Source organism: Silene latifolia, chromosome 10 (assembly GCF_048544455.1).
Source record: "Silene latifolia isolate original U9 population chromosome 10, ASM4854445v1, whole genome shotgun sequence".
NCBI classification, from domain to species: domain Eukaryota; kingdom Viridiplantae; phylum Streptophyta; class Magnoliopsida; order Caryophyllales; family Caryophyllaceae; genus Silene; species Silene latifolia.
The window spans coordinates 120024786-120052089 of NC_133535.1; the positions used below are offsets into that span (position 1 = coordinate 120024786).

At 41.7% G+C, this 27304-nt stretch overlaps 1 long non-coding RNA gene across 2 annotated transcripts; it reads left to right on the forward strand.

Annotated features, from left to right (window-relative positions):
• Positions 1-22576: 22576 nt before the first annotated feature.
• LOC141605857 (uncharacterized) lies at positions 22577-25779 on the forward strand. 2 transcript variants are annotated; one of them, XR_012526509.1, is made up of 3 exons: positions 22577-22902; positions 23410-24701; positions 24908-25779. It is a non-coding gene; the product is annotated as an uncharacterized LOC141605857 (long non-coding RNA). The 2 variants fall into 2 exon arrangements; XR_012526510.1 differs by having other exon boundaries at positions 22581-22902; positions 23410-24249; positions 24908-25777.
• Positions 25780-27304: the final 1525 nt, after the last annotated feature.

Here is a 27304-nt window from a genome sequence, read left to right on the forward strand (position 1 = left end):
GGTATCCGGTGCTCTGCAATATCTCTATCAATCCCGGGCATGTCTCTGTAAGACCAGTCGAATACGTCCTTGTATTCGTGGAGGAGGTCAATGAACTGTCGTCTTTCCGAGGGGTCCTGGGTTGTCCCTATCCTAAGTTCTTGAGGTGTGTTGTCGGTTCCTACGTTAATAGGCTCGGTTTCCTCAATGATGGGGTTTCTGGTTTCCCGTTTGTCAAGTTCTTTGGCTAAGTGAGGTGGGTAGTCACTCAAGTCAAATTCCTTATAGTCATTCGAGTGCATTGCGATTAAATTGAGACGAGTCATAAGCAAACTTAGCGTTCATTAAGTTGACACGAGCGAAAAGCTCGGAAAGGACAGACATCTCATGATCAGTCAGAGGCGACACAACAGAGGAAGTGGCCCCTGGAACAGGCTCCAGGTTGTCACCTTTCATGGGAGTGGGGGTGACCCTAGTAGACTCAGCCTCTGAATCAACCATGACTTTGTGATAAAATAGTGGGAAGGGGACCTTGACTGGGACATCAGGAGTGTTAGGAGCTATGACAGACTCTGACTCTGACTCAGACTCAAACTCAGATCCTTCTTCACTTCCCTCTTTGAACATAGGGCCTTCTCCAGTTGTTATCTTGAGAATACGGCCCTGGCGATCGGTCCACTTGATGGTTTTCCTCCAGCCCTGGGTGGCTTTCTCCGGGTCAGTATCGGAGATCAAGGCGGTTGGATCAAATTGATTGTCCTTTAGGGCGATGTTGATGATGTCCTCATAGTCGAGGTGTTTGATGTTATCTTCCCCAAAGAGGAGTGTGACAGCTTGTCCGTCAAGGCATGGTGACGGCTTGGACTCAGTTGATGTAGCTTCGATGTTATCGGGGATAAAGTAGCAGTCCTGGAAGACTTCCACTCCCGGGTACCTAGCCTTCGCCACAGAGTCATAGATTGGCTCCGGAAAGCCATGGTAGAGCTCGGACTCTCCCTCGGGGACAAAGTATCCATTGAGAGTCAGGTGGTAGGGACGGAGGATAACCCCGTGCTTCTTGCGTTTTCGGACTAGGAGGTTCATCTCCCGGATATCTTCGTCAGTAGGTTCGTATCCCAGTCCAAAGGGAATGTTGGGGACCTTAGCCTGCTTCAAGGGAGGCAAAGGGTCCTTTAGTGGATTGAGCGGCAAACCCGGGAAGTAACCCTGGCGCATCATGATACGGTTGACCGTGAGGTTGGTGAACGGGTCACAATCAGAGGGCGCTAATTCATCAGTTATGGCGTTCACGGCTTGGAAACCCCACATTTCATTGTCGTCCTCCTCAATGGCTTGGGAAGCTATCCCCCTTCTCATAAATGCTTTGATTGGGGAAGCGGGAATCGTGATTGTTTTCCCGTTGAAGGGGACCCTGATCTTCTGGTGGAGAGTTGATGTGACCGCCTTGACGGCGTGAATCCAGGGACGCCCCAGGAGCATGTTGAAGGACGCGTCGATATCGACCACTTGAAAACTGGTTTGTCTTTCTAATGCTCCGGTTGCGACGGTCAAAGTGATAAGCCCAGCGACCTTGTGACGAGTGCCGTCGTAGGTGCGTACTCCTTGATTCGTCGGGATCAAGTCAGATTCCTTGATACCCAGCCTGTGGGCAGTTTTGAGAGGAATGACATTCACGGCGGAACCGTCATCCACGAGGACCATGGCTATATTTTTCTGGAGGCATTGTACGGTGATGTACAGGGCCAGGTTATGATTGGCTCCGAACGGAGGGATGTCCTCGTCGGAGAAGACGACCGGGTTGTTTAGATCAGGGGCGTCTCTCGTCATGTGCGCCACTATTTCTTCCAGGGAAGAGGTGGAGGGCACGATTAATTTTCCCAAGGCCTGCAGCAAGGCCTGTCGATGGTCAAAAGACGTTGCGATCAGTTTCCAAATTGAGATTTCGGCTTTTGCTTTCTGGAGCTGTTTCAGGATTGAGTTCTCGGGGGTCTTTGGTTGAGTGTCCACCTCTGGGACGATTTGGTCATTCATTGTTGGAACGACCGTTGGGTTGTTCGGATTTTGATAGGGACGTCCGGACCGGGTGAGATGTCCGATTTCTTTCGCCCGCTTCTCCTTCCTGGGAGGATATAGACATCCTCAACATCATCCCTCCATATGCCGTTAATTTCGGAGTCTCGAGGATACCTTGGAGGGGTATTCCTCGGTGGGTAGTTCTTGTGGGGAATATTTTTGTGAGGGCGATTTTTATGGGGGTAGTTATTTTGGGGGTAGTTATTTTGAGGGTAGTTATTTTGAGGGTGATTTTCGTGAGGTCTATGCCAGAATGGTCGGGGGAGCAATCCATCCTGGGGTGGGTAGTTTTGAATGATTGGGGAATTCTCCCTTGGGCGCGGTGTTGGGGTATTGAAGATAAGTCGACGGTAGGCGTCGTCGAATCGGGTGATTCTTTCAGAGAAGCTGGCTATGGCCTCTTCAACTTGCTGAAACATAGTGAGCATAGTGGCAGCACTAAACACAAACACTCCGTCTGAAGGATCCTTTTCCAAAGCATTCACCTCGTCGTCAATTGGCAGGATGAGGTGAGAGGGGTCTAGGGTCGGCTCATCGTCAGAAATGGCGTGGATTCCCAAAGGATTCGTCTTGTTGTTCGGTTTAGTTGGTGGGGGTAGTGGCAAATCTCCTTTCTCAGTCATGTCTTGAATGAGGTGCTTGAGTTTGAAGCAATTTTCGGTATCATGCCCTTTCCCTCGATGAAACTGACAGTAAGCGTTGGGGTTCCAGAATCGGGACTTCTTGGCGTCGGTCGGATCCGGGGTGGGTCCGATCGGTTGTAACTTCCCTTGGTCCATGAGCCTTTTCAGGGCACTTGCATAAGTCGACCCTATGTTGGTGAACACTCTCTGGGGCGCTCGGTTTTCTTAGCGGATGGTTCGACGAGGTTAACCTCATCAATCTTGTTTATCTGACCGTAAGGGCGAGATCCGGTTGAGATGGATCCCTGGTAACCTCTGCCAGTGGTCTTGGCTAAGACACCCTTTCGGAGGTCGTCCTCAATACGCGTCCCCATAATCTGCAGATCTTGAAAAGTTTTGATATTTTGATACCTTAGTAGGTTGGCATAAACCGGGCGGAGATTGTTGACAAACTTTTCCATCAGAGTTGATTCACTCGGCTTACTGACCAATTGAGTACTCACCCTTCTCCAACGGGTTAGGAACTCAGTGAACCCCTCCTTGTCGTTTTGGGTTAGCACTTCGAGAGTATGGGTGTTGGCCTGGATCTCGACATTGTCTGCATACTGTTTGGCAAACTCGACCGCGATCTCATCCTAAGTAGTAAGGTTTTTCGGATCCAAGGAGTAGTACCATTGGCGAGGAATCGGCTCTAAAGAGGATGGGAAGATCCGGGTAAAAAGCTCCTGCTTGACCCCCTTAATGGCCATGTAGTCTTTGAAAGCACGGATATGGTTGTGTAGATACCCGTATCCGTCGATATTGGAATTTATAGAGAACCCGACAAACACCCGATGATGATAGGACACATGTATTTATTAGTTGTCATTGTCATTATTTGGGTTCGTTTTACGATGTAGAATGAGCGTTGTCGACGGAGTATTTTATTAATTTAAATGATATTTAAATTAAAGCTTTTTTTAAGGTGAATTCATTTTATTTTTATTTTGAATTTATTTTCTCAAATTTATTTTATTGAAAATAAAATAAATATTTGATTTGAAAAATCATTTTATGATATATTTGATTTGAAAAGTCATTTATATTAATGTGTTATTTGATTTGAAAAATCGAATTTAAAAATCGAAAAAAAAACTTGTTTTAAACACGTTTTTGAGCTCGATTTTAGCTCGGTTTTTGAGCCCGTTTTCTTTACGAGTTGGCATGAATATTGAGTACACTAACCAACCTAAGCCTCTACCCATCCAACCCCAGTTCGAACCCCATAACCACGGCCCAAATCATGCCCCAAATCACCCCCCAAACAGCCCGCATAAAACACGAAACAGCCCCCCTGTTTTGCAGCTCAAACCCGAGTCCAAAACCCGCTCCAAACACCACCAAAACCCGTGCCCATTAACCCTAACCCATACCCTAATATCCTACCCATATTACCTTACCTTAACCCCCAAGAAAACCCCCCATACGAACCCTAGAAAACCCCCCAAAAGCTGCTGGACAGCAGCTATGCTCAGCCGAGCCCGTCTGCCTCTCCTCTCTTTTACCCTACTTTAACTCCTTATAAATACCCACCCTTCACCATACATTCATTCCTCTAAGTTCTCCATACATACAACCGTCACTTACAAGCTTTAAACTCCAAAAACAAACCCTAATTGCCTCTCAAAAACCCTCCACAAAACCGACTTACAAACTGAGAATCAGTTTGTATGTCTTCTTTAAAACCGTTCGTTCTCCCTTCAAACCTCCATCAAAATTCAAGTTTCTTATTCCAAATTAACCATACAACATCCATCTATACATTAGACAAAGATTTACGAGCCAAATTGCCCTTGAGAGTACACGAATTCCCTCGAAAAACAGAGTGTTATACACTCTGTTTTCGCGGCTTTTTCCTGTCTGTCCAGTTCTGTTGGTGCTCGTTTTTCGTGCCCAATAGCTGAAAACGAGCAGGGGTTGCTTTAAGATATCTGTTCTCCTCTCTTTCTAGTTTTCAAAACATCTTTTAAATCGAATTTTCATCGTGAAACGAGAGAGAAATCGCAGTTTGAAAGTTGCTGTCCAGATTCGATAAAAACGTGTTATTTGCTTTGTTTCTTCGTCGACGACGGCCTCTCGAGATAAAATCTACCATCGATTATGACCCAAGACGGTATCAACGATACATGTAGGTTGAGGGTGCATCAAATCCTCCTCTTTCTCCCTTTTATTTCGTTTTTTTTATGTTTGTTTTTTTTATAGTTTGTTTTTATTCGTTTATCGTTTTTGTTTATCGATTGTTTAATTAACTATGAAACTAGTTTAGTCCGAGTATGAGTTAAAGTACCACCATGAACACCCGCGTTGACTTGAGATGGGAAAGAAACCGCTACATCAGTCGGTCGTACACCCCCGTCTCATTTACATATCCTCGTGTTCAAGGTAGGGCATAAATAAAACGAACTTCGCTCTTCGCTCTTCGCTTTTGACTCCTCTCTTCTCTCGTGTGATTCGACCTACCCCTGGACCATTCACATGTTAGTTTTACCTCTGATTGTTAACATATAACTCGTTTAGATGACATTAGATCAATTTGATAACCTAATTAGACATGTTAGGGTGCTTCGACATAGCTTTTAAAATCAATCGACAATTCTATAACTTAATGAACGCATCTCTCTCTTTCACCTAATTTCTCGCTAGTATAAGAGTGCGTGGTTAGCACCTTCTTATTAACACTCGATGAGTTAACTTAATTAGCAAACTTGACCCAATTTGACCCCTTTTAGGCCGTGTAGAATACACCTTTGCGCGACATCCTTCCAATCGATCAACGTTGTTTCTACTTCGTTTTCTAACTTGTTTCCTATCCCATTTCACAATCATCTATCTAACCTAATGAACCTGACCTAGGACCTAGGTTTGGACGTGGCTTTAGGCCGTGAGACTTGGCCGTGGCCTTTGGCCTTTCTTGTTTCGTTTGTTTTTGCATCGTTCGTTCTTTATTTGTTTTGTCGCTTGTAATTTATCGTTTGTTATCGAGTTGTAATTTTCGAGTTAGCTTTCTTTTATTGAGTCAAAACCTCTTTTAAAAACCTTAGTCTTGTTTGGTTAGATGGTTGTGCCCCAATGCAAGTAAGAGCGTAGTAAATCGCATGTTGTTTAAAGCAACATGGCCCGATTTATGCTAATGCATGCTTTGGTGTGTGACCCAATGTCTAATTCGATAAGATTAAGTAAAAGCACACATCACGAGGAGTGACCCAAGGCCGTGAGTCATGTGAGCCGTGGGCCACCCCTTTGTGCACGTTTTCCTAGGCCGAATGGTCATGTGTCGTGTATGGTATCGTATGTAGCAATTGTATTTAGATCGAGTTGTATCTTTAATTTATCGTTGTGTCGGCATGAAATGCCTGGTTTGTAATAGGTAGATCCCACGGCTCCCCCATTCCCCCTTAAGCCTTGTTTGCTTTATTTTGTATGTTGTTAGATCAATCAACCCACATGCTAAATTACAACTTTGACAAAGTTAGTTTAGTTGCATCTAAAACGACATAGAAACTGTTGTCACATGTTAGGGTTTTAAAACGATGTTTGCATATCATATATCGTAGTAGCTATGACCTTGTTTGAAATCCGCCACTTGACTTAGTAGAGGCCGTTATCGACGGGCAGGGTTAGGTGTCCTTATGGGCTTCCTAACACGTACCCTCACCCCTTACTCAAGATCTATGGTTTGTGGATCCGTCTAAATACCATTGGATTACGAGAGTCATTCAAATAGAGTGATATAGGGTACAAGTCTTTATCTTTAATCACTCGTAGTCGATTGGCTTTATGCTTTTCGATGAAAGGTGTAAAGTTGACTTGAACGGTTCCAAGTTCCCAAAAAACTTGGTGGCGACTCTAATTTGTCTTAATTCGATTCGAAGGAACCTCGAGTCGACTATGCCTAGTGTGGATCCCGCGGACGCAGTTCCCGAGGGCCTTGTCCACGATTTGGCGACTCACTGGGAAAAGAGGACTAGTTACACTTTGTTTCTAGGGTCTTTTTCTCCGAGGTGAAACTTGAAAAGAAAGTGTTGGAAAGTAAAACATTACTCATAGTGCTACGATTCATGCATAAACCCTTAAGGATTTTCCCGGGCCGTCCCAGCATTTCTTTGTGATGCGTGGGGGGCGACGTCCCACTATGCTAGGAAGCTGCACATTGCTCGCTTCCACTTCACCTCGCGTGGTTCTTGATGGTGGGGACGCTCTTCTAGGTACTTTACCTTAAGGCCCTTGCTCTATAAGACCGCAAAAGGATGGAGGGCATAGACCTTCTTATAGAAGACTTGCCGAGACTTAGAGATGTCTAGTAGCATACATCCTTATAACATGAGAATGACAATGTGCAAGGTGTTTTCCCGAGTCTTTTTCAAAGTTTTCCATGTCCATTTCAAAACCGAACTTTTGAACAACTTACTTTCAAAATAGCATGGTTTTAAAAACACGGAATGCTGCCCAAATAGGACTAGAAATTTCGGCCAAAATGAGCTTTTATAGCCGGCATGCTGCCCATTTCAAATCTCATTTTCAAATCAATCCTTCGTTTTTCAAAATCAATCCAAAATGCCTCTAGAACCTCAACCAAGCATGAAATACGTCGAGTCGTGTCCGGGTCATGGCCGTGTTAGGCCGGGTGTGTTTCGGTCTAAGAGTCTAGAACATGATCCTGTTGGGTCACCCAAGCTCACCTCTTGGGCTTTGAGTCATGTTGGTCGACCTTTTGGTCTAGGATAGTCCACAGAAACGTCCAAGCTAGGCCATTGTGGACGTTTCATACAAACCTATGGGCTATGTTAGTCCAATCACGGGTTTAGTCACACCGAGTCCGGTTTAGAACCGAATTATGATGATTCGGGTCGTGTCGTTTTGCCGAGTCCAAAATGAACCAAGGTCTAAATCCAACCGTGAGTCGAACCTTTGGTTAGTCAGTCTCAAATTGAGTCTTTGTTTGAGTCAAGTTGGTGTCGTGTTCTTAAGTGTGCAGGGGCTCTTACTTTGAATATTGACTCAGTACGGGGTTTTCTTGTAGAAAGGCCGCCAAAAACCCGACGTCAAGCAATGGAAGATGCTGTTAACAAGCTCACTGAGGCCGTGAACCTCATGATGACCCGAATGGATGCAATCGAATCTAAGCTGGGTGAAGATTCCCCTCCATCTACCCCACCTCTTACTGATCTGGAGAAACGGTTCAAGTTCATCGAAGACCGTTTGAAACTCTCCCAGGGGAAGAACATCCACTATGAGAATGCTAGGGCCTATGTCCCAGTTCAGGATAAGTTGCCCACGAACATAGTACTCACTGACATCCCAAAGTTCAAGGGCACCGAAGATCCAGGTCCACCATGTTAAGGCCTATAAAGGGTACTTAGCACTGAAGGGAGTACCTGCTGACATGCTCTCTGAAATTTTTGCCCAATCTCTGGATGAACACCCGAAGGCGTGGTTCTATAATCTTGACCTTAAGAACTTCCCCACTTTCGAAGATATTACGGTGGAGTTCTGTAAGCACTATGCTGACAATGTTGAGATTCAAACCAACATAAGGACTTTGGAAGTAATGACACAGAAGGAAAAAGAGGGCTTTACTGAATTCCTCGCAAGATGGCGCGCTGAAAGCGTGAAACTAGCTAAGAAGCCTGATGAAGTCGAAATGGTAGATAAGTTCGTGAAGAATTTACGACCTGTTTACCGGGATAAAGGTAGAGGACGATGTCCGAATGGCTGAAGCTGAGAAGCCAAAAGGATACCAGGGGGCCTCGTCATCTAAAGCAAAAGCACCAGCAGCGGCCCACTTTGTTGAAACTGTCAATCTCTTAGATGGACAGTCAAAAAGGCCTCCGCGCCAAGCTCCGAGGGTATTCACCGATATTGGATGCACTTATACATACGCTCTCCAAAGGCTCATAGCCCAAGGAAAGCTGAAGCCTATTGGTCCAACTCCGGACCCTCCCGCTGATCAACAAGGTAAATGGTATAAACCAAATGCCTACTGTGCCTTTCATCAAGGGAAAGGCCATGATACTGAAAGGTGCTATCGACTGAAGCACGAAATCCAAGACATGATTGAGAATGGAACACTCCCGATCCCAGCTGTCAAACCCAATAACATCTCCAATCCATTTGCCGATCACGCCAACTTTGTTTCTGTCGAAGACAATGTCGATTATTCCCATCTTATCCGCCCATGTCACTGGAAAGGAGTGTTTATCGGGAATATATTTGTGGATTGCTCTGAATTCTTGCCAAACCCGAAGAATGAAATTCGAGTCGGGAGTCTTGCCCTAGAATGTACTCCTCTCATTAACGAAGTTAATAAAAGACAATTGGATTCACCAACCTTCATCATTGGCGTAGATCCTCAGAGGACTACCTCGGGATGGAGGCAAACCATCACAGGGATCAAGGACAAGAGCCGAGCATCTAAGTTGACAACTGAACAAGGGAAAGCCCAAAACTAGATTTGAAAATTATGAGTCGGGATCTGTTTTCTTATCTTAGTCGAGTCGAGTCTAGGACTTTCTTTTCTTGAAGTTGAGTCGTTTGTTCCGCGATGACCTAGGGTGTGTCCTAGGAATCGTTCCTTCGAGTCTGTCAAGCATTTGTCTTTCCAATAAAAGGTTGCAGTTTCGTTTCCCAATTTGTCTTGTTTTCAATCCTCAATCATTCCGAAAACATGATAAAACGCACAACACACTCAAAGGAATCCCTGGGGTAGAAATATGTCCTGTTTCAAAATGTAAGGTACACTAGGATCCCGTGTTTGATTCCTTTACCTATTCCATGTCTGGTGGTAGAAAACCTCCATCTGAACCAATGTTTGTGACAAGCTTTTAGATGATTCTATGACAAACCCTAACTAGCTCCTTGTTTCCCCTATCGATGACGGAAGGCAAGCCTTTTCCCCAACAGAATCATCCCATCTCGAAGAGAGAAGATATCAACCCGTTCTAACAAGGAATTGTTAGTTCTTACCCAAATTAGTTGGCGAAGCCCAGTTTTCAAGGTGTATCCATTTATGACTAAGAGAATGAATAGAAGATTATTTTCAAAGAGAAAAAAAAAAGATGAAAAAGAATGAAAAATGAGAAAAAGAGAAAAATTGGAAAAATGAAAAAAAAAAAAGAAAAATGAAAAAAGATGAAAGAAAAGGAAAAAAGATGTTGAAGTTATTGCGGAATGCTTTTTGGTTGAATGTCGAAGTTACGGAAGCCAGAATTCAAGTTAAGTACCCATAGTTGAGGTTCAATGGGCGAAGCCCAAAAGCTTAAGTAGTAACCTCTTTACCCTCTAAGTCCTTCCTGAGACAGTTACAAGGGGATAGTCGGGAATTTTGAGAATTATTCCGCTTGTGTTGTTACACCCAGCCTTTAGGGTCCAGACATGGAAATTTGAACCCACATCTTATTTTAACCCATTTGCACTCGGATTTCATCAAAGCCGAGACACCTTTCCCAACCACGATGTAAGCCATAACCCGTTGACCTTAGCACCATAAAGCGAACCTTCAGAATGATGGTTTACCTTACGAACCTATTTTTACCAAGCTCCACATCCCAAAGAATCAAAACCTTTTGTACCAACCCTAGACACGGGATACAACGGTACCTTACAGGCTAGAATGGGATACAACATGATACCTTAGGTGAAATCTTTGAGTGTGTACACACAATCAAAATGCCATGTTTATGCACCATGATCGAACTACGTCGGATTTGATTTCGCTCCACGCGAATACGTAGGCAGTCCTTCAGAATAAGGGATTCAATCCACCCATCATCCAAGTTGTCATCTTGTCGGTTTCTTATCGGTCTTAACCAAGTCTAAATGAAGCCACCTTTGTTTGAGTTGGTCTTAGTACTCGATGTAAGCTAGGATAAGGATATAGGTTCGGATGAATAGTATCAAGTCTCAGAATGAGCTTTATCTAACGGTGTAGGCAAAGATGCTCAGTAAGATAGATGTGGGTTTGTGTTAGGAACAGAAAATATGAAAAACCCGCTGAAAAGAATGAAGGCGTGGAAGAAAAATAGTAAAAGCCCGCTGAAAAGAAAGAAGGCGGTAGCAAGAAATAATGAAAACTCGCTGAAAAGAAAGGAGGCGAGGAGAAGAGTGACAGAATGTTCCCAGCAAGAGTGATGTGTGATGTCCGAGTGTTCTCATAAAATCAGTCTGTGTTTAGTGTCTGGGCGAAGCCAACATTGTTGCTCCGTGAGTTTAATCCACCCTGTCAATGCCAAGTGATCTTGATTCCCAGGTGCCCTCGGGAGCACGCCCATGCCATACGATATCTCCTTCCCAAGTCGACGACCTTGTGCTTCCCATTTGCCATCTTTTGGCGCCGGAATGGCCAATTTACATTTCTACCCCCAACAAGTCAATATTTGAATTAAAGCCCGTGCACACTTAGGGTTTTATTTTCCTTTTTTGTTTTACGGTAGCGGGCTACGCCCACGTTGTTTACGGGTCATACGGAGTGTCTGAGTCGTATTTCATGCTCACCCGTCAAGGTTCGATTTCAAAAATTTCAAAATTTCAAAATTTCAAAAACTTTTTGCGAATTGTGGATAGATGATCCAAGTAGTAGAATCTTTTTGGGTCGATAGCCCAATTATTCAAAATTTTCAACATGTTCAAATTTCGGGTCGATGACCCAGTCTTTCAAACTCAAATTTCGGGTCGATGACCCAATCATTCAACATTTTCAAATTCAATTTTCGGGTCGATGACCCAATCATTCAAAATTTTCAAATTCAATTTTCGGGTCGATGACCCAATCTTTCAAATGATCCAACTTCAAGATCGATGATCCAAGTGTGCTTAAGTGATGATTATTGCTCGTATATTTTCTATGTTGCAAATATAGCAGGATATGCTTCAACTGGGGGCTCTAAAGTCTTCGACTTTAGAGCCATCACAAACTGGGGGCTCTGAAGCCGTTGGCTTCAGAGACCATTATCAAGATGAAAAGGATGACATCCACTCAGAATTCAATTCAATACAAGAGTATGAAATGGAAGAATTCCGTAGCTGAAAGCAAATGATGAAAGCGGCGGCAACCTCCTTGGAAAGTCTCGTCCCATTCGGACAAGTGCCAGCAGATGATAAGTTTTGGGCAAGTGTCAACAGATGATGAATTTTGGACAAATGCCAGCAGATGATAAACTTTGGGCATGTGTCGCGAGCTCTTAGAACTACGACGCGGGTTTGATTCCGTCAGAAACGGATACGTAGGCGCCTAAGGATAAGGCTCAATCCACCATATATGCAATTTTATGGGTCGATGACCAACGATGACAACTTGACACAACAGAAGCAAGAGTCAATCCCCAACGAAGTTTCGGTATGATCTCTTCTTATGGTGGTCGAGCTTATATACGCAAGTCTAATGGACTATAAACGACCCACAGAATCCTCAGGTCGAGAGGGACCTGGGGTATACTTTGACTTTCGCCTTGTCCAAGCCTCAGTCAAAGTGGGGGCTCTGTAGATACCCGTATCCGTCGATATTGGAATTTATAGAGAACCCGACAAACACCCGATGATGATAGGACACATGTATTTATTAGTTGTCATTGTCATTATTTGGGTTCGTTTTACGATGTAGAATGAGCGTTGTCGACGGAGTATTTTATTAATTTAAATGATATTTAAATTAAAGCTTTTTTTAAGGTGAATTCATTTTATTTTTATTTTGAATTTATTTTCTCAAATTTATTTTATTGAAAATAAAATAAATATTTGATTTGAAAAATCATTTTATGATATATTTGATTTGAAAATTCATTTATATTAATGTGTTATTTGATTTGAAAAATCGAATTTAAAAATCGAAAAAAAAACTTGTTTTAAACACGTTTTTGAGCTCGATTTTAGCTCGGTTTTTGAGCCCGTTTTCTTTACGAGTTGGCACGAATATAGAGTACACTAACCAACCTAAGCCTCTACCCATCCAACCCCAGTTCGAACCCCATAACCACGGCCCAAATCATGCCCCAAATCACCCCCCAAACAGCCCGCATAAAACACGAAACAGCCCCCCTGTTTTGCAGCTCAAACCCGAGTCCAAAACCCGCTCCAAACACCACCAAAACCCGTGCCCATTAACCCTAACCCATACCCTAATATCCTACCCATATTACCTTACCTTAACCCCCAATAAAACCCCCCATACGAACCCTAGAAAACCCCCCAAAAGCTGCTGGACAGCAGCTATGCTCAGCCGAGCCCGTCTGCCTCTCCTCTCTTTTACCCTACTTTAACTCCTTATAAATACCCACCCTTCACCATACATTCATTCCTCTAATTTCTCCATACATACAACCGTCACTTACAAGCTTTAAACTCCAGAAACAAACCCTAATTGCCTCTCAAAAACCCTCCACAAAACCGACTTACAAACTGAGAATCAGTTTGTGTGTCTTCTTTAAAACCGTTCGTTCTCCCTTCAAACCTCCATCAAAATTCGAGTTTCTTGTTCCAAATTAACCATACAACATCCATCTACACATTAGATAAAGATTTACGAGCCAAATTGCCTTTGAGAGTACACGAATTCCCTCGAAAAACAGAGTGTTATACACTCTGTTTTCGCGGCTTTTTCCTGTCTGTCCAGTTCTGTTTGTGCTCGTTTTTCGTGCCCAATAACTCAAAACGAGCAGGGGTTGCTTTAAGATCTCTGTTCTCCTCTCTTTTTAGTTTTCAAAACATCTTTTAAATCGAATTTTCATCGTGAAACGAGAGAGAAATCGCAGTTTGAAAGTTGCTGTCCAGATTCGATAAAAACGTGTTATTTGCTTTGTTTCTTCGTCGACGACGGCCTCTCGAGATAAAATCTACCATCGATTATGACCCAAGACGGTGTCAACGATACATGTAGGTTGAGGGTGCATCAAATCCTCCTCTTTCTCCCTTTTATTTCGTTTTTTTTATGTTTGTTTTTTTTATAGTTTGTTTTTATTCGTTTATCGTTTTTGTTTATCGATTGTTTAATTAACTATGAAACTAGTTTAGTCCGAGTATGAGTTAAAGTACCACCATGAACACCCGCATTGACTTGAGATGGGAAAGAAACCGCTACATCAGTCGGTCGTACACCCCCGTCTCATTTACATATCCTCGTGTTCAAGGTAGGACATAAATAAAACGAACTTCTGACTTCGCTCTTCGCTTTTGACTCCTCTCTTCTCTCGTGTGATTCGACCTACCCCTGGACCATTCACATGTTAGTTTGACCTCTGATTGTTAATATATAACTCGTTTAGATGACATTAGATCAATTTGATAACCTAATTAGACATGTTAGGGTGCTTCGACATAGCTTTTAAAATCAATCGACAATTCTATAACTTAATGAACGCATCTCTCTCTTTCACCTAATTTCTCGCTAGTATAAGAGTGCGTGGTTAGCACCTTCTTATTAACACTCGATGAGTTAACTTAATTAGTAAACTTGACCCAATTTGACCCCTTTTAGGCCGTGTAGAATACACCTTTGCGCGACATCCTTCCAATCGATCAACGTTGTTTCTAATTCGTTTTCTAACTTGTTTCCTATCCCGTTTCGCAATCATCTATCTAACCTAATGAACCTGACCTAGGACCTAGGTTTGGACGTGGCTTTAGGCCGTGAGACTTGGCCGTGGCCTTTGGCCTTTCTTGTTTCGTTTGTTTTTGCATCGTTCGTTCTTTATTTGTTTTGTCGCTTGTAATTTATCGTTTGTTATCGAGTTGTAATTTTCGAGTTAGCTTTCTTTTATCGAGTCAAAACCTCTTTTAAAAACCTTAGTCTTGTTTGGTTAGATGGTTGTGCCCCAATGCAAGTAAGAGCGTAGTAAATCGCATGTTGTTTAAAGCAACATGGCCCGATTTATGCTAATGCATGCTTTGGTGTGTGACCCAATGTCTAATTCGATAAGATTAAGTAAAAGCACACATCACGAGGAGTGACCCAAGGCCGTGAGTCATGTGAGCCGTGGGCCACCCCTTTGTGCACGTTTTCCTAGGCCGAATGGCCATGTGTCGTGTATGGTATCGTATGTAGCAATTGTATTTAGATCGAGTTGTATCTTTAATTTATCGTTGTGTCGGCATGAAATGCCTGGTTTGTAATAGGTAGATCCCACGGCTCCCCCATTCCCCCTTAAGCCTTGTTTGCTTTGTTTTGTATGTTGTTAGATCAATCAACCCACATGCTAAATTACAACTTTGACAAAGTTAGTTTAGTTGCATCTAAAACGACATAGAAACTGTTGTCACATGTTAGGGTTTTAAAACGATGTTTGCATATCATATATCGTAGTAGCTATGACCTTGTTTGAAATCCGACACTTGACTTAGTAGAGGCCGTTATCGACGGGCGGGGTTAGGTGTCCTTATGGGCTTCCTAACACGTACCCTCACCCCTTACTCAAGATCTATGGTTTGTGGATCCGTCTAAATACCATTGGATTACGAGAGTCATTCAAATCGAGTGATATAGGGTACAAGTCTTTATCTTTAATCACTCGTAGTCGATTGGCTTTATGCTTTTCGATGAAAGGTGTAAAGTTGACATGAACGATTCCAAGTTCCCAAAAAACTTGGTGGCGACTCTAATTTGTCTTAATTCGATTCGAAGGAACCTCGAGTCGACTATGCCTAGTGTGGCTCCCGCGGACGCAGTTCCCGAGGGCCTTGTCCACAGGTTGAGTGGGTCCTCCACTCCCTTGAACTTAGGCACATCAGTCAGGGTGAAGTTGTCAGGTAACTGGTCCCCAACGGGTTCGAACCTTCGGTTGTTCTCAAGATGGATATTGTTACCCCGGGCTAGGAGCTGTTCTTCCAAGAGCTTCAGCCTCTTCTCAGTTTCAGTCAGAGGTGGGGTATTATGTTCCCCAGTTTCTTTGTTCTCCATGGCGTCGATACGGATCTCGACGAGATCAAGGGTGGCCTTGAGAGCGGTAAGCAGGCTGGCTAGCTGATCAGTTGTGACATCTCTGTTGTTATCATTGTTGTTGTTGGACGAAGCTGAAGACGGGGCCATGGCTCTGAGGCAGAAAAACGGCTCACATTACAACTCAATCCGACACGGTTCTAAGACTTAACGCAGATAACACAAAGGACGAGATGTAGATCAGACCCAACAAGACAGGGCGACCGTGTGTGGTCCCTCAGTGCTGACTCGATTTATGACGTGACGGTGTTTGACCGAACCTTTGACATGAGTCCTACATGACGGCGTGACGCCATTGGACGGGTCTCGTGGTGAGACGAATCATAAGTAAAGATCCATAAGTACGTTTGCTTTGACTCGATAGACACGAGGCGGAATTAGAATGGTGGACTGAAGTTTTCGAAAATAGAGAATTTCAAAAAGATTCATTTGTCGCTTTAATGGGCGGCTTCCGAAGATAGAAATCTCCGCAAGTCGATCAGTTGAAAGGGGTCGTCTTAAGTTTATTTGCAAAAGACGGTTTGAGTTTGAGTCGGCTCGGAAAACAGTCCATTGTTTCCCAAGACGGTTTTTGAAATTCAAAATTGTATGTTTTGAAAATCTAGTTTGAAATATTTGAAGAGGTCTCGGGGACGGTGCATGGTCCTCGGGATCCCGAAAGTGTCTCGAGAAAAGGGCGTGTGCTTTTCTCGGGTTTTGAAAGAGCCATTGTCGGCGCGAAACGGGTTAAAAGCTGTGTCTAGACGCGGCGATTATGACGGCGTAAAAAGGTGATTTGAAATGGTTATACAAAACCGAGTTTGAAAATCGTCATTACGACGGCCTAGAAAGGCGTGTTGAAATGGTTATACAAAACCGAGTTTGAAAATCGTCATTACAACGGCCTAGAAAAGCGTGTTAAAATGGTTATACAAAACCGAGTTTGAAAATCGTCATTACGATGGCCTAGAAATGCGTGTTGAAATGGTTATACAAAACCGAGTTTAAAAATCGTCATTACGGCGGCCTAGAAAGGCGTGCAACGGTCGGAGAAAGACCGAGGTTTGAAATGGCCATTATAACGGCGCGAAAAGGGTGGTTTTGAAAGTTTGAAAATGACACGGAAGGACTTATGATCAGATAGCACATAAGCACTCACAGTTTCATTATATTATGCATTATGCTGACACGGGTTTTGGCTTAAAAGGGTGGGTTACACACCAAGCAATCAAACCCCGATTTGCGAGAGAGATATCAATCCAAACAAAATGTGTAAGGAGGGTGCCCTAGTCTCGTGCTCGAAGGTGATGAAAGCTCTTTGACGAAACAAAAATGTGTAACGTCAACGGTATACTTGACTCAATCGGGATTCGAAACGCGGGGATGAGAAAACTCACGCCGACGAAACGAGCCAATTGGTCGAAAAGGGTTAGGTTGTGGGCCCGGACAAGGAAACCCGACCGTGACCGTAATATCAATTAACGCATTCCAACCAAGACCTCGTTCGATTCTCACCATCTAGGGATCACAAAGACGTAAGTGTCCTAGTTTTCCCCAGCGGAGTCGCCAATCTGTGGACATAGCCACCTACATGCCAAGCCAATCTGTGGACGTATAGCGGTCTTTTTTGAAAGCCACGTTCGGCGGCGTAAAAATGCTTTCGACCGGATCGTTTTAGATCGGTCGGTTTCGTCTCGGTAAGGGTCTCGAAACGATTAAAGATGTTCGGAGTCGCCACCAAGCATTTGTGGGATGCCTGGAACTCGTTCGAATTCCACTTTATACCTCGGTCAAATCGAAGCACAAAGCAGCGTTTGACATAGGTACTAAAGATAAGGAAATCGTCCCTCTTTAGCATCCTATATCTAGAATGACTCTCGTATGCCTTGGATAAGGTCGTCCACTATACAAAGTTTCTGAGCAAGAGGTGAAGGTACGTATTGGGAAGCCCTTTAATCAGACACCCAATCCCGCCCGCGTTTAGCGGCCTCTACTGATCGATCTTGGTTGGTTGAATATAAAAGTTGATAAAACGGTTTAAATGCATGAATGCGCATCCAATAATTTAAATCTAACATGTGAGAGCTTTCTAAGTCGGTTGATTTAATCCAAGTATCAAGTATAAGATGTCGAGTTGGATTAATGGTTGATTTGCATGCAAGACGGAAATTAAACATCCATTTACCGTATTAGGTTTAGGGTGCATAACATGATCCATTTGTCTTAGTAAGGCATTTTGCAAATATGGTTTTGGATAATCAAATAGTCATCTGATCCGTCCTATATCCGGGTTAACCGGAGTCGGGATCGTCCTAGACTAATGCTGGAAGGGAACAGGCTCTGTACCAGACGGCTATATGAGGCGCGAGCCACCAAATGTGTGTGTAGGGGCCTCCCTCCGGTTTTGAAAATGAGAAATGGAGAGCCTGTTTAGGCGCGGGTTAGCCCACGGTTTATGTGCCGTGTTCTGACCTTTTAGAAAACGTTATAAAACGTGTTGAAAATGGGTATTTGAACCTGGTTTGATTTGAAGGGGTCGTTTAGACCGCATTTGTTGATTTGAAGAACTAGACTCGAATAATCATCATTATTTTGATAATATTCGGTGTCGGGTTTGATTTGACAAACTTGACATGAATAGTTTTGAAAATGATTATGGACTAATTGTCTTAAGTCCATTTGAATGTTATTAGTCGATACTCATCATCGTACCCGGGTTAAAATCCGGCATGGTATGTAGAACCAAGGATGACTTTGTGTTGGTGACTAATGTGTTTGTTTGAAAATGTAAAGAAATGAAATAAAAGGCTTTAAAATACCTTTTAAATGTCATTAACCAAATATTATCACCGAAACACGGATTAAACCGTCATGGTATGAGGAACCAAGGGTGAAAAATGCTTTATGGTTAAAACATGTGAAATAAAATAACAATGGTTCAAAAATACTTGAAATGGTGAAAACCAATTACAAATATGAAAAATGGATTAAGGGAAATAACGAGAATAAACACGGTTGATCTCTGGTCTGAATACCCCATTTAGGCGCGGGCTAGTTGGCGACCTAAGGGGCTTCTGCCTCAAACCAAAAATCAGTTTTGGCTCGTTTATTCCATGTTTTGGTTCATGTTATGCATGTTTTAGCATGTTATAGTCATGAAATGAATGAAAACATAATTAAAGAGGATTTTTACACCCTCATACTTACATGTTTGGTTATGGCGAGTGACCGACGTAAGTGTAATAACTCGTTTGATCGGAAAAAACTCGGTTTAAAACCGTTTTGGTAAGTAAAAAGAGTGTTTTAAAATTTTAGTGATGGTGTAGTGGTCGAAGTGGTCGGTCAAGTGGTTTAATGCACGATGACGGTACCAAACAATGTGTAAGGCTCGTGTTTACGATCGGTAGGTCGTAAATACGCGTCGGGTTGTGACTCAAGAAGTCGAGTCGAGAATTTTAAGGGAGAAAAGAGGGGGCGGACACTAGCGTAAGTCTCAAATGGGTGGCATTTGAGGGGTATTTATAGGAGAATGAGTGGTTGTGTGAGTTTTGAGCGACGTGGCCACTTGGGTTGCTCAAAGAGGCGCGAGCCACGCCGCGGGTCTTCGAGCTGTGTTGTCACTTTCACAACAAACACAATCATGATTTGTTCTATCCTAGGTTTTGTAGTCACATGTTTGGTACTTGACCAACATGAATCCGGGAAAACTTAAGGTGGAAGGTTTGAAATGTTTGGTTTTTTTGTGGTTGACTCGGTCTGACTCGTTGTTGGAATCGGGATTTGAATTTTTGAGTCGGTTTTTGGTCCGGTGTCGGTTTTGACTCTAGTTAGTGTCATTGCGACACCGTTGCCGTGCATTAAACACTCCAGGTATTTTTGAAATGTTTTGAAATGTTTTTTTTTCGAAATCGTTTTAAGTTTTCCGACGTAAAGTTGTACACAAACTGTCGATCAAACGCCGCGATTCCAAAACATGTTGTAGTCCGATAATCATCGGGTGTTTGTTGGAGTCTCAGCAGATACTGGGTATCTACAGAAAGGAAAAGATGTTGTTTGTAGACGGTTTCACTCCTATGCTTTATTTACATTTATTGAGGAGTATTTTCAGTTCAGTTTGGTGAGTTTTGTGCCAAATGAAGGGCGCATGTGCTTAATACTATAAGTGAGTTGGAAATGGATGTTGTCATATGGTTTTGTTTAGGTACTAGCTTGGCCGCCTATACCTCCACATTTCTATAAATGTTTTGCCTTTTCTCACCCATTGCCTCACTTTACCATAATTTTGTAAGCCCTCGGCTGTGACAGGACCTTGTTTGGTTGGAATGTATGTGCGGTAGTTAGAATTGTCTATCATATTAGTTGCATGCATGTTTATGTGGGTCGTAGTTTAGGTGAGCGGCTATTTCTCTTCCTCTCTTACATATATATGCTTACCCTTTGCTTCATGAGAGAATAATGACCCGTGAGAGTCCAATTTTGAAGGTCTTGCAAGGTCGACGGTTCAGCTTTATTTTTAACGACTACATAACTCGTTTGCATGATTCGCTTTACTAATTGAATGTTGATTTTTAGCATTAAATTGGTTTAAGCTTTATAGTTGCATTTCGCTCTGAGATTGGACTCGTTCCAATTAGGTCCTAGGACCGAGTCTAGTTTTTGCTTGGGGACAAGCAAAGGTTTGGTTTGGGGAAGTTTGATGCGTGTCATTTATATGATGTTTTACACCTTATTTTACACGTATTCCAGAGCTCAATTATGTAGTTTATGCTACTATTTTCCCTATTTCCGTCTACTTTCGTGTTTTTGTATAATATTGCAGAAATGTGAAGAATCTAGCGGAAATCGAGCCGAATCCATCCCCGAGTACTTAGCATTGCATTTGACATGGAGTAGTGACTCGGGAAGCGAACTTGGTGCTCATTTCAAAGCCTGAAAGATAGATTTGCGAGAGTTTCTGAAGCGGATTACCAGCTACATTGGTCTATAGACTGACCTACATGGTCTATAGACTGTCAGAGTGCTGAACAGAAGTCTGCAGGAAAGAGAAGCGGTCGATCGACTGACCTACATGGTCAATCGACCAGAGCGCGATTCTTAAATAAGATCAGAAGCTACTATTCAGCGAGGGTCAGTCGATCGACTGAGGTCCATGGTCGATCGACCACCCCACGAGCTGACGGAAATTAGAAGACGTGACAAAGCCCATCGTGTTTAGGTTTTAGGAATAAGAGTTACGTGACATTCCTATATAACGTAACTCATTCCTACTCTTTTATTCATTCATTCATATCAGGGTTGGGACTTATCATTATCTAGTTTACAGTTTTCTTAAGTATCTTTTAATAAAGTTCTTCTTTGCATCCGGATTTGTTCGTCCCGCTTCCCTTATTTCTAGTATCTCTTGTTCTGAATTTGTTCTTTCTTTATAGATTAGAATTGATTAGTTAGAATCCCTAAGCCCTAATTCCTCTTTTATGCGGTTTTACTATTTATTTAATTTAATTATGAATTCTATCATTTGCAACTTTAGTTTCGTTTTTGTTATTAATTCCGGTATGAGTAGCTAAATACCCTTTGCTAAGATGTAGGGGAGCTATAGCGTAGATGGCATTAGAATAGGTGACCCCGAATTAGGGTTTAGTCGATCGACTGGCTTAACTAGTCGGTCGACTGAGCCGGTTTGTCGATCGACTGGGGTAGCTGGTCGATCGACCGACTTCGCGTCTGATTAGCACCGTTTGTTTCGTTAAGTGCAATATTTAGCAATGAGACCGAGAGGAGACTTGTTAGATGCTTAGTTTTGACCAACCCATAGATCGTGAGATAGGGAAGGGCATTAATTAATGAATTAAGACGACTAGATTGTTGAGATCGAGAGATAATGTAATTTAGGCTTTAGGAATCACTAATCGGGGCGAAAGCTAGTATTAGTGAGACTTAGGGACTAGTAGCATAGTCCGAAAGGAGCTACTAGTTAACTTGGACCGAGAGGACTTGTTTTACCCATCCTGCGCGACTATATTTCGGACTTACCTAGGATTATGTGCCATCACAGCTATAGTGAACCGACCGTCTTAGCATTTCTTTTATCATTGTTTGCATCCTTCATTACTTTTATTTGCTTATTTAATTTATGTTATTAGACTTAGATTTAATTCATATCAAAACCCCCTCAAATTGTTACCCTTAGACTAAAAATAAAAGCAACTATTATCTCTCTACCTCCCTGCGGATTGACCCTTACTACCGCTTGCTAGTTGTAGTTTGGAATTATAAATATTATTTTTGATACTCACATCGACAGGTATTAGTACTCTTTATTTTTATTACTCCAACTAGCTAGCTAGGATATGTTACCTTTGGATTTTTTATTGTTTTAAGGGATATTCTACATGGTACCCCTTAATTTTTCGACTTTCTACACGGTATCCCTACACTTTTTAAAACATACATGGTACCCCTAATTGTTGTCATTATCACTAAGTGTACCCCTAAACTTTATTTTCCGTCAAATAAACTCAGTTTTACGCGTTAAGTGATTACTTGGACGCGTAACCAAGTTTGTCATTTATCATCCCGTGACATAAGGATTTTATTAGGCTCAATATCCATCTTTGGATGTGATAATTTGGCAGGGGATCAATAAATTTTCCGTCAAATTTTTTTTTAGCCCATATATGTCAATAAATATTAGGATCGAGATGGATATCGAGCCTAATAGAGTCTTTATGTTATGGGATAATAAATGACAAGCTTGGTTACGCGTCATAGTCATCATTTAACACCTAAAACTGAGTTTAATTGACGGAAAATAAAGTTTAGGGGTACACTTATTGATAATGACAACAATTAGGGGTACCATGTATCTATAACCTCTTAAAATGTAACAACATCTAAAATCCCCCCTTAGGAATAGTGCCAAACTATTCATTCTTGTGCAAGGCACATGCCTCCTAGCATTTCCTGCGTTTTGTTTCTGGAGACTAAACACAACCACACGTGTGAGCTTTGTAGTTCTTCACACACACACACACTACCTTTTTCCTTCTCCTCCACTCTATCTTCCAGTCTCCCATATTTTTTCTCTCATTCATCCATTTCATTTTCCAAATAATACTCATAGCCTCCCTCCTTCCTGCTCCTTCCAACTGCCCTTGCTTTCTTCGTCTCTTACCACCGACCCGTCACCTTCAATGCTCGATGATGAGGCTCAGATTCCTTTTCGTGTTCGTGTGTATTGCATGTGATCTAACTCGATGAATGTCCGTCTTAAGTTACGTCTGCTAGGTTTGATCCGTGTTCCGTTTTCTATTAATTGTTTTTGGTGTTGTAAGTCTGGTCTTTCTTTAATCAACATTAATGCCTCTCTTCTTCAGGTGTTCCATTTTTTTTTACTACTTTGATCTACGGTATATCAATCAAAATTACTTAGTATAAGTGGGATTTTATTTGTATAGAAAATAGTTAGCCGGAAAATGGATTTTGATTACACCTCTACTATTAGGGATTTAGATGGTTCAATTTGGAATGGTAAATGTTCCTTAAACAATCAAGATTGTAGAGTCTGAATCTCTACTGATTTGAGCGAACTCCAACTAGAATCCGAAGCCTTTAACTTGGGCTGCTAACAAGCCATGGCTCCCACTTGGATTCTGATAATATTGTAGACAGCCTTGTATGTTCAACAAGGTCTTGATTTTCTTTATTTAATAGAAAGTGGGCATAAACTAAGTGTTATGTTTGGCCTCTATATTTACTTCATACTAATCATTCAGTTGTCTTTTATCCTTGTAGGCTGATCTTGTGAGTGGCCCGAGAGAGAAGTCACTTATACAAACCTTCAGTTCTTGGCTTGAATGGAGAAACCATCGACGATATGGGTGAACGGTGAAGCTTGGATACCTCGCTAGCGATCATGTATCTGGCTGAGCTTAATTGTATGGTTGTCTATGGATTTAACTATTCCTTTACACGTGTTCCACAGAGGTGAAGATGAGCTCGAATTATATTGGACCTGCTCGTGCTGTATGCAGTGTTTCTTTTTATAACTATTGCAGCAGGTGTGTTTGATTTTCTCGCCCTTATAATCTGGGTTTTGTCAATTTCTTGGGGTTGTTAATAGTATGTATATTAACAAATGAGATTGCGGTTTTTTGTTTGTCAAAATCACCTGGGATTGACTTTCCTTGTGGATTTTGTTTAAACTTACGTTTTCTTTTGTTCAGAGGGGAAATATAGGGTACATAGACTACATACTCCTTCCATGTTTTGTTCTTTTTGTGAACCTATTCCTCCCAGTTGTTCATTTTGTGAACCCATTTTGTTTTATATTCCCGAGTATAGGGGAACAAGATTGTTTAATTTTGATTAGTCTAAATGGGAAATTCTTGCTTGCAAAGTGGAAGTGTTAGATGTTGGGTGAGTAATCCAAGTTTAGCTAAATGAATTGCGCATCAAGTAATTCAAGTTTTCCTTGAAAAAGTATTTTGAATAGTCTAATGGAATTCAAGTTTAGCGGCAGCGCTACTGGCGATGGCGGCAGAGAAGGTGAAAGATGCAGAGAAGATGAGTAACTCAAAGAATGAGATGTTGTTCATGGAGATACCAGAGTAAGAGGAAGCAAAGTGAAAGCAGGTGATTTTTTCATATTTTTGTACTGACAATGATGTCAAGCATAAACTATTGGGATTAGAATATCTATTGATTGTAGGCGCTTATCATGGTAACACTGATTTTCTCCGTTACATGGTTATTTGAAACCATCTAACTATTGTTATAAATTTTTCTCCTTCGATTGTTTGTTACAACTGACAGTCACTCTGATGTTGTTAGTTTAATTTTGAATTATGGTTTAATTTTTTTACACTTTTCTTGATATTTAAATGAGTCGTCAAATGCAAACATCTACGCTGTAATTTGATAATGTAATCTGACTAGAATGTTTTAAATCTGAGTCTTATATTGTCTGGGATTCCTTCTTACATTAATGCTCTTGTGAGGCTGATCTTGTCGGGGTTTCTGAAAGTTAAACTTTTTCAATGTTGGCGATGCCTCCACTCTCACTGAAGTGGGCTCAAAACACCATGGTATGTGTACATTTCTGTAAATACAACCTTTTTCCACTCACTACAATGATTGTTAAAGGTTATGGGAATTACACCTTGTTATTGCTTATTAGTAATGATGAAGCAAAGAGCCTAAATGTCTTTCGTAGTCGGTGAGAGGGAGAGACCTATTCTCAAAGAGGGAATGTTGTCAATTTGCTAACAGCTGTTTGTTTTTACTCTATCAGGTCACGAACTCATGACTATATTCATTTCTGAGCTTTTATTCTGCTCTGTGCACAGTTTGCTGCAATCCACACATATTTGCTGATATTTTTCTCGAGAAATCAGTTCTCTATTGTTGATTTGGAAAAAATGGTGTTTTAAACTGATTTTGAGGTTTACCAGCGGTGTTTTGAGTTAGACATGACAATGTAAAGATGAGAAGGGTTTGGATAATGCTGGACTTTTAGTGCAACAGTTGTGTTTGATGTGAGCACTTTGTTCTTTGGGGACTGGGGAGATATGTGATCATGGGTTCCTAGCTATCCACCGTACAATTGTCAATTAGGTAGGTTATCGATCTTCTGATAGCAAGGGCTTCTGAGGTTGGAGAGTTTACTGTTGGGGATCTAGCGGCATGTGATTCTTGGTGTTTAGAACGAATGTTCTTTGTACATTGGAATTGAGTACCTGCATGTTTTGGTGATAGGATTTTTAAATTAGCATATACATCAATCTTTTTCTTTAGTTTTTTTTTAATTGGTTTTTGACAATTCTGCTCAATTCGATATGTCTAATTTCTCAACGCTTATTTCGTTTGGAACTTTGAAGGATTTAATTTCCCTTGTTTCCTGCATGTTATCTTATCTACTTGTATGTATAGTCTAATGGCCTTGTTTATCATTCAATTTAGAGGAAAACTCGGGACTTTAAGAACGGGAGTAGCTCCTTAAGCATTTGCGGATTTAAGTGTCTGGTGATTAAGGCACACGAAACTTAGCTTCTTAGATGAATGAGTTAGATGATGAATAATATGGAGTGCCCATATGTCAAGGTTTGGGCAGAGGCTCTCCTGGTCTTGTTTTCATATGCATGCACCATTTTGTCGCATGTCAACCAATTCCAACGATGATAAGTCTTAATTTCATCTGGTTGGTTGGTTGGTTTCAAATTGAACTCTGGTTGATAATCTATGCTACTACTTTGACCAAGAGTACTTGTTTAAACTATAAACTCTTAGGTTCACCAACTTTTGTATGTGTTGAATCGTGTATATAATCAATACGACTAAACTGGTATTTTTCGTCGATATTTATGTGCGAAACATTTGGATTACGATTAACACAACCACGTAGGTTGACATTTTTGAAGGACTCTATCTTACTTCACTGTATATTGAAGAGTCCTTGTTTTTTCTATTTCTTATGGAGCTAAAATCACATTATGGTTTGGTTCCGGATTATGATGCAATTATGTATTATGACGCACAGTACGAATCATACTTCTATTTACTGCAAAGTAGCTATCGTTTATGCAGCTCTGGGTGCGAATTTCACAATAAATCAAATGTTGTGGTCTCTCCTTTATGTTAACACAGGGGGGGCAGGCTTTGTACACCCATGTCCTTACCTCATCGTTGGCAAGAGAATGTGTGGCACTACAGTTATATTGATGTATTGTCGATTCCTCATTCTTACATCTACTTAAAGCTATAGGGGGTATACACGCATACTACTCATAAACTGGAGTGATATTTCTATGTACCTGATTCCCTCATTTAATCATAGGGTTAACAGTGCGATTACTTGGTCTGAAAGATAAGTATCAAAAATTGTCTCTTCTTGATATATGTGCCAATGTTTTATCACAAGTTTGTCATAACATTGGAGTCAGTGAGCTGTTTAGCAGTGTAAACATGTTTTTTTAGAGAGAATATTTCCAATTTTTAACTATGCGGCTAAACAAGTTAGTTAGCCAGTAATGGAATTCTTGAACATAGTAACTAAGGATGCTTATATGTTATTCGGGCGAAAGCCATGGTGGAAATTGTCTTCATGTTGTAGTCTCTGTTAAATCGCCTTGAGATTCTTAAAATTTAGGTAGTATTAACGTTTAAGTCGCCTTGGTTTTTAGGCGGCTTTAAAAACCTTAATTGTCATCCTCACGCCTTAATGGAAGTCAGTCCAAACATTTATGAAGGCTCATAAACACTGAATGAAGCAGACCACGTGTTCAACATGTCACATGTCCGAATCATGTATAGATGGTCAACATTCCTGATTGGTTTGTGAAATGCAATACCAGATGGACAACATGCCATGTTTCCTGATTGCCTTGTGAAATGCAATACGGTGGCCGGTTTGGCTTCTAACTGATGTGGATGAAGCTCCTGAATGCAGTACCATGGAAGTTATGGAGGAGTAGTACGAGGGAAATGCGTGAGAAGAAGGGGTAAGGTGAGAAGGGTTAGCAATATGAGGAGAAGGGGGCTATATGGACTAAAAAGAATAGATTTCCTAAATTTCTCGAACTTCCTTTTAATTGAAAAACGTCGTCGTCATCTTCCATGCTCTTATGTTAATGTTAAGGACACCTTTCTCGCGCTCTACCCATGATCTGTTTTTTTAGCATAACTAAGCGTT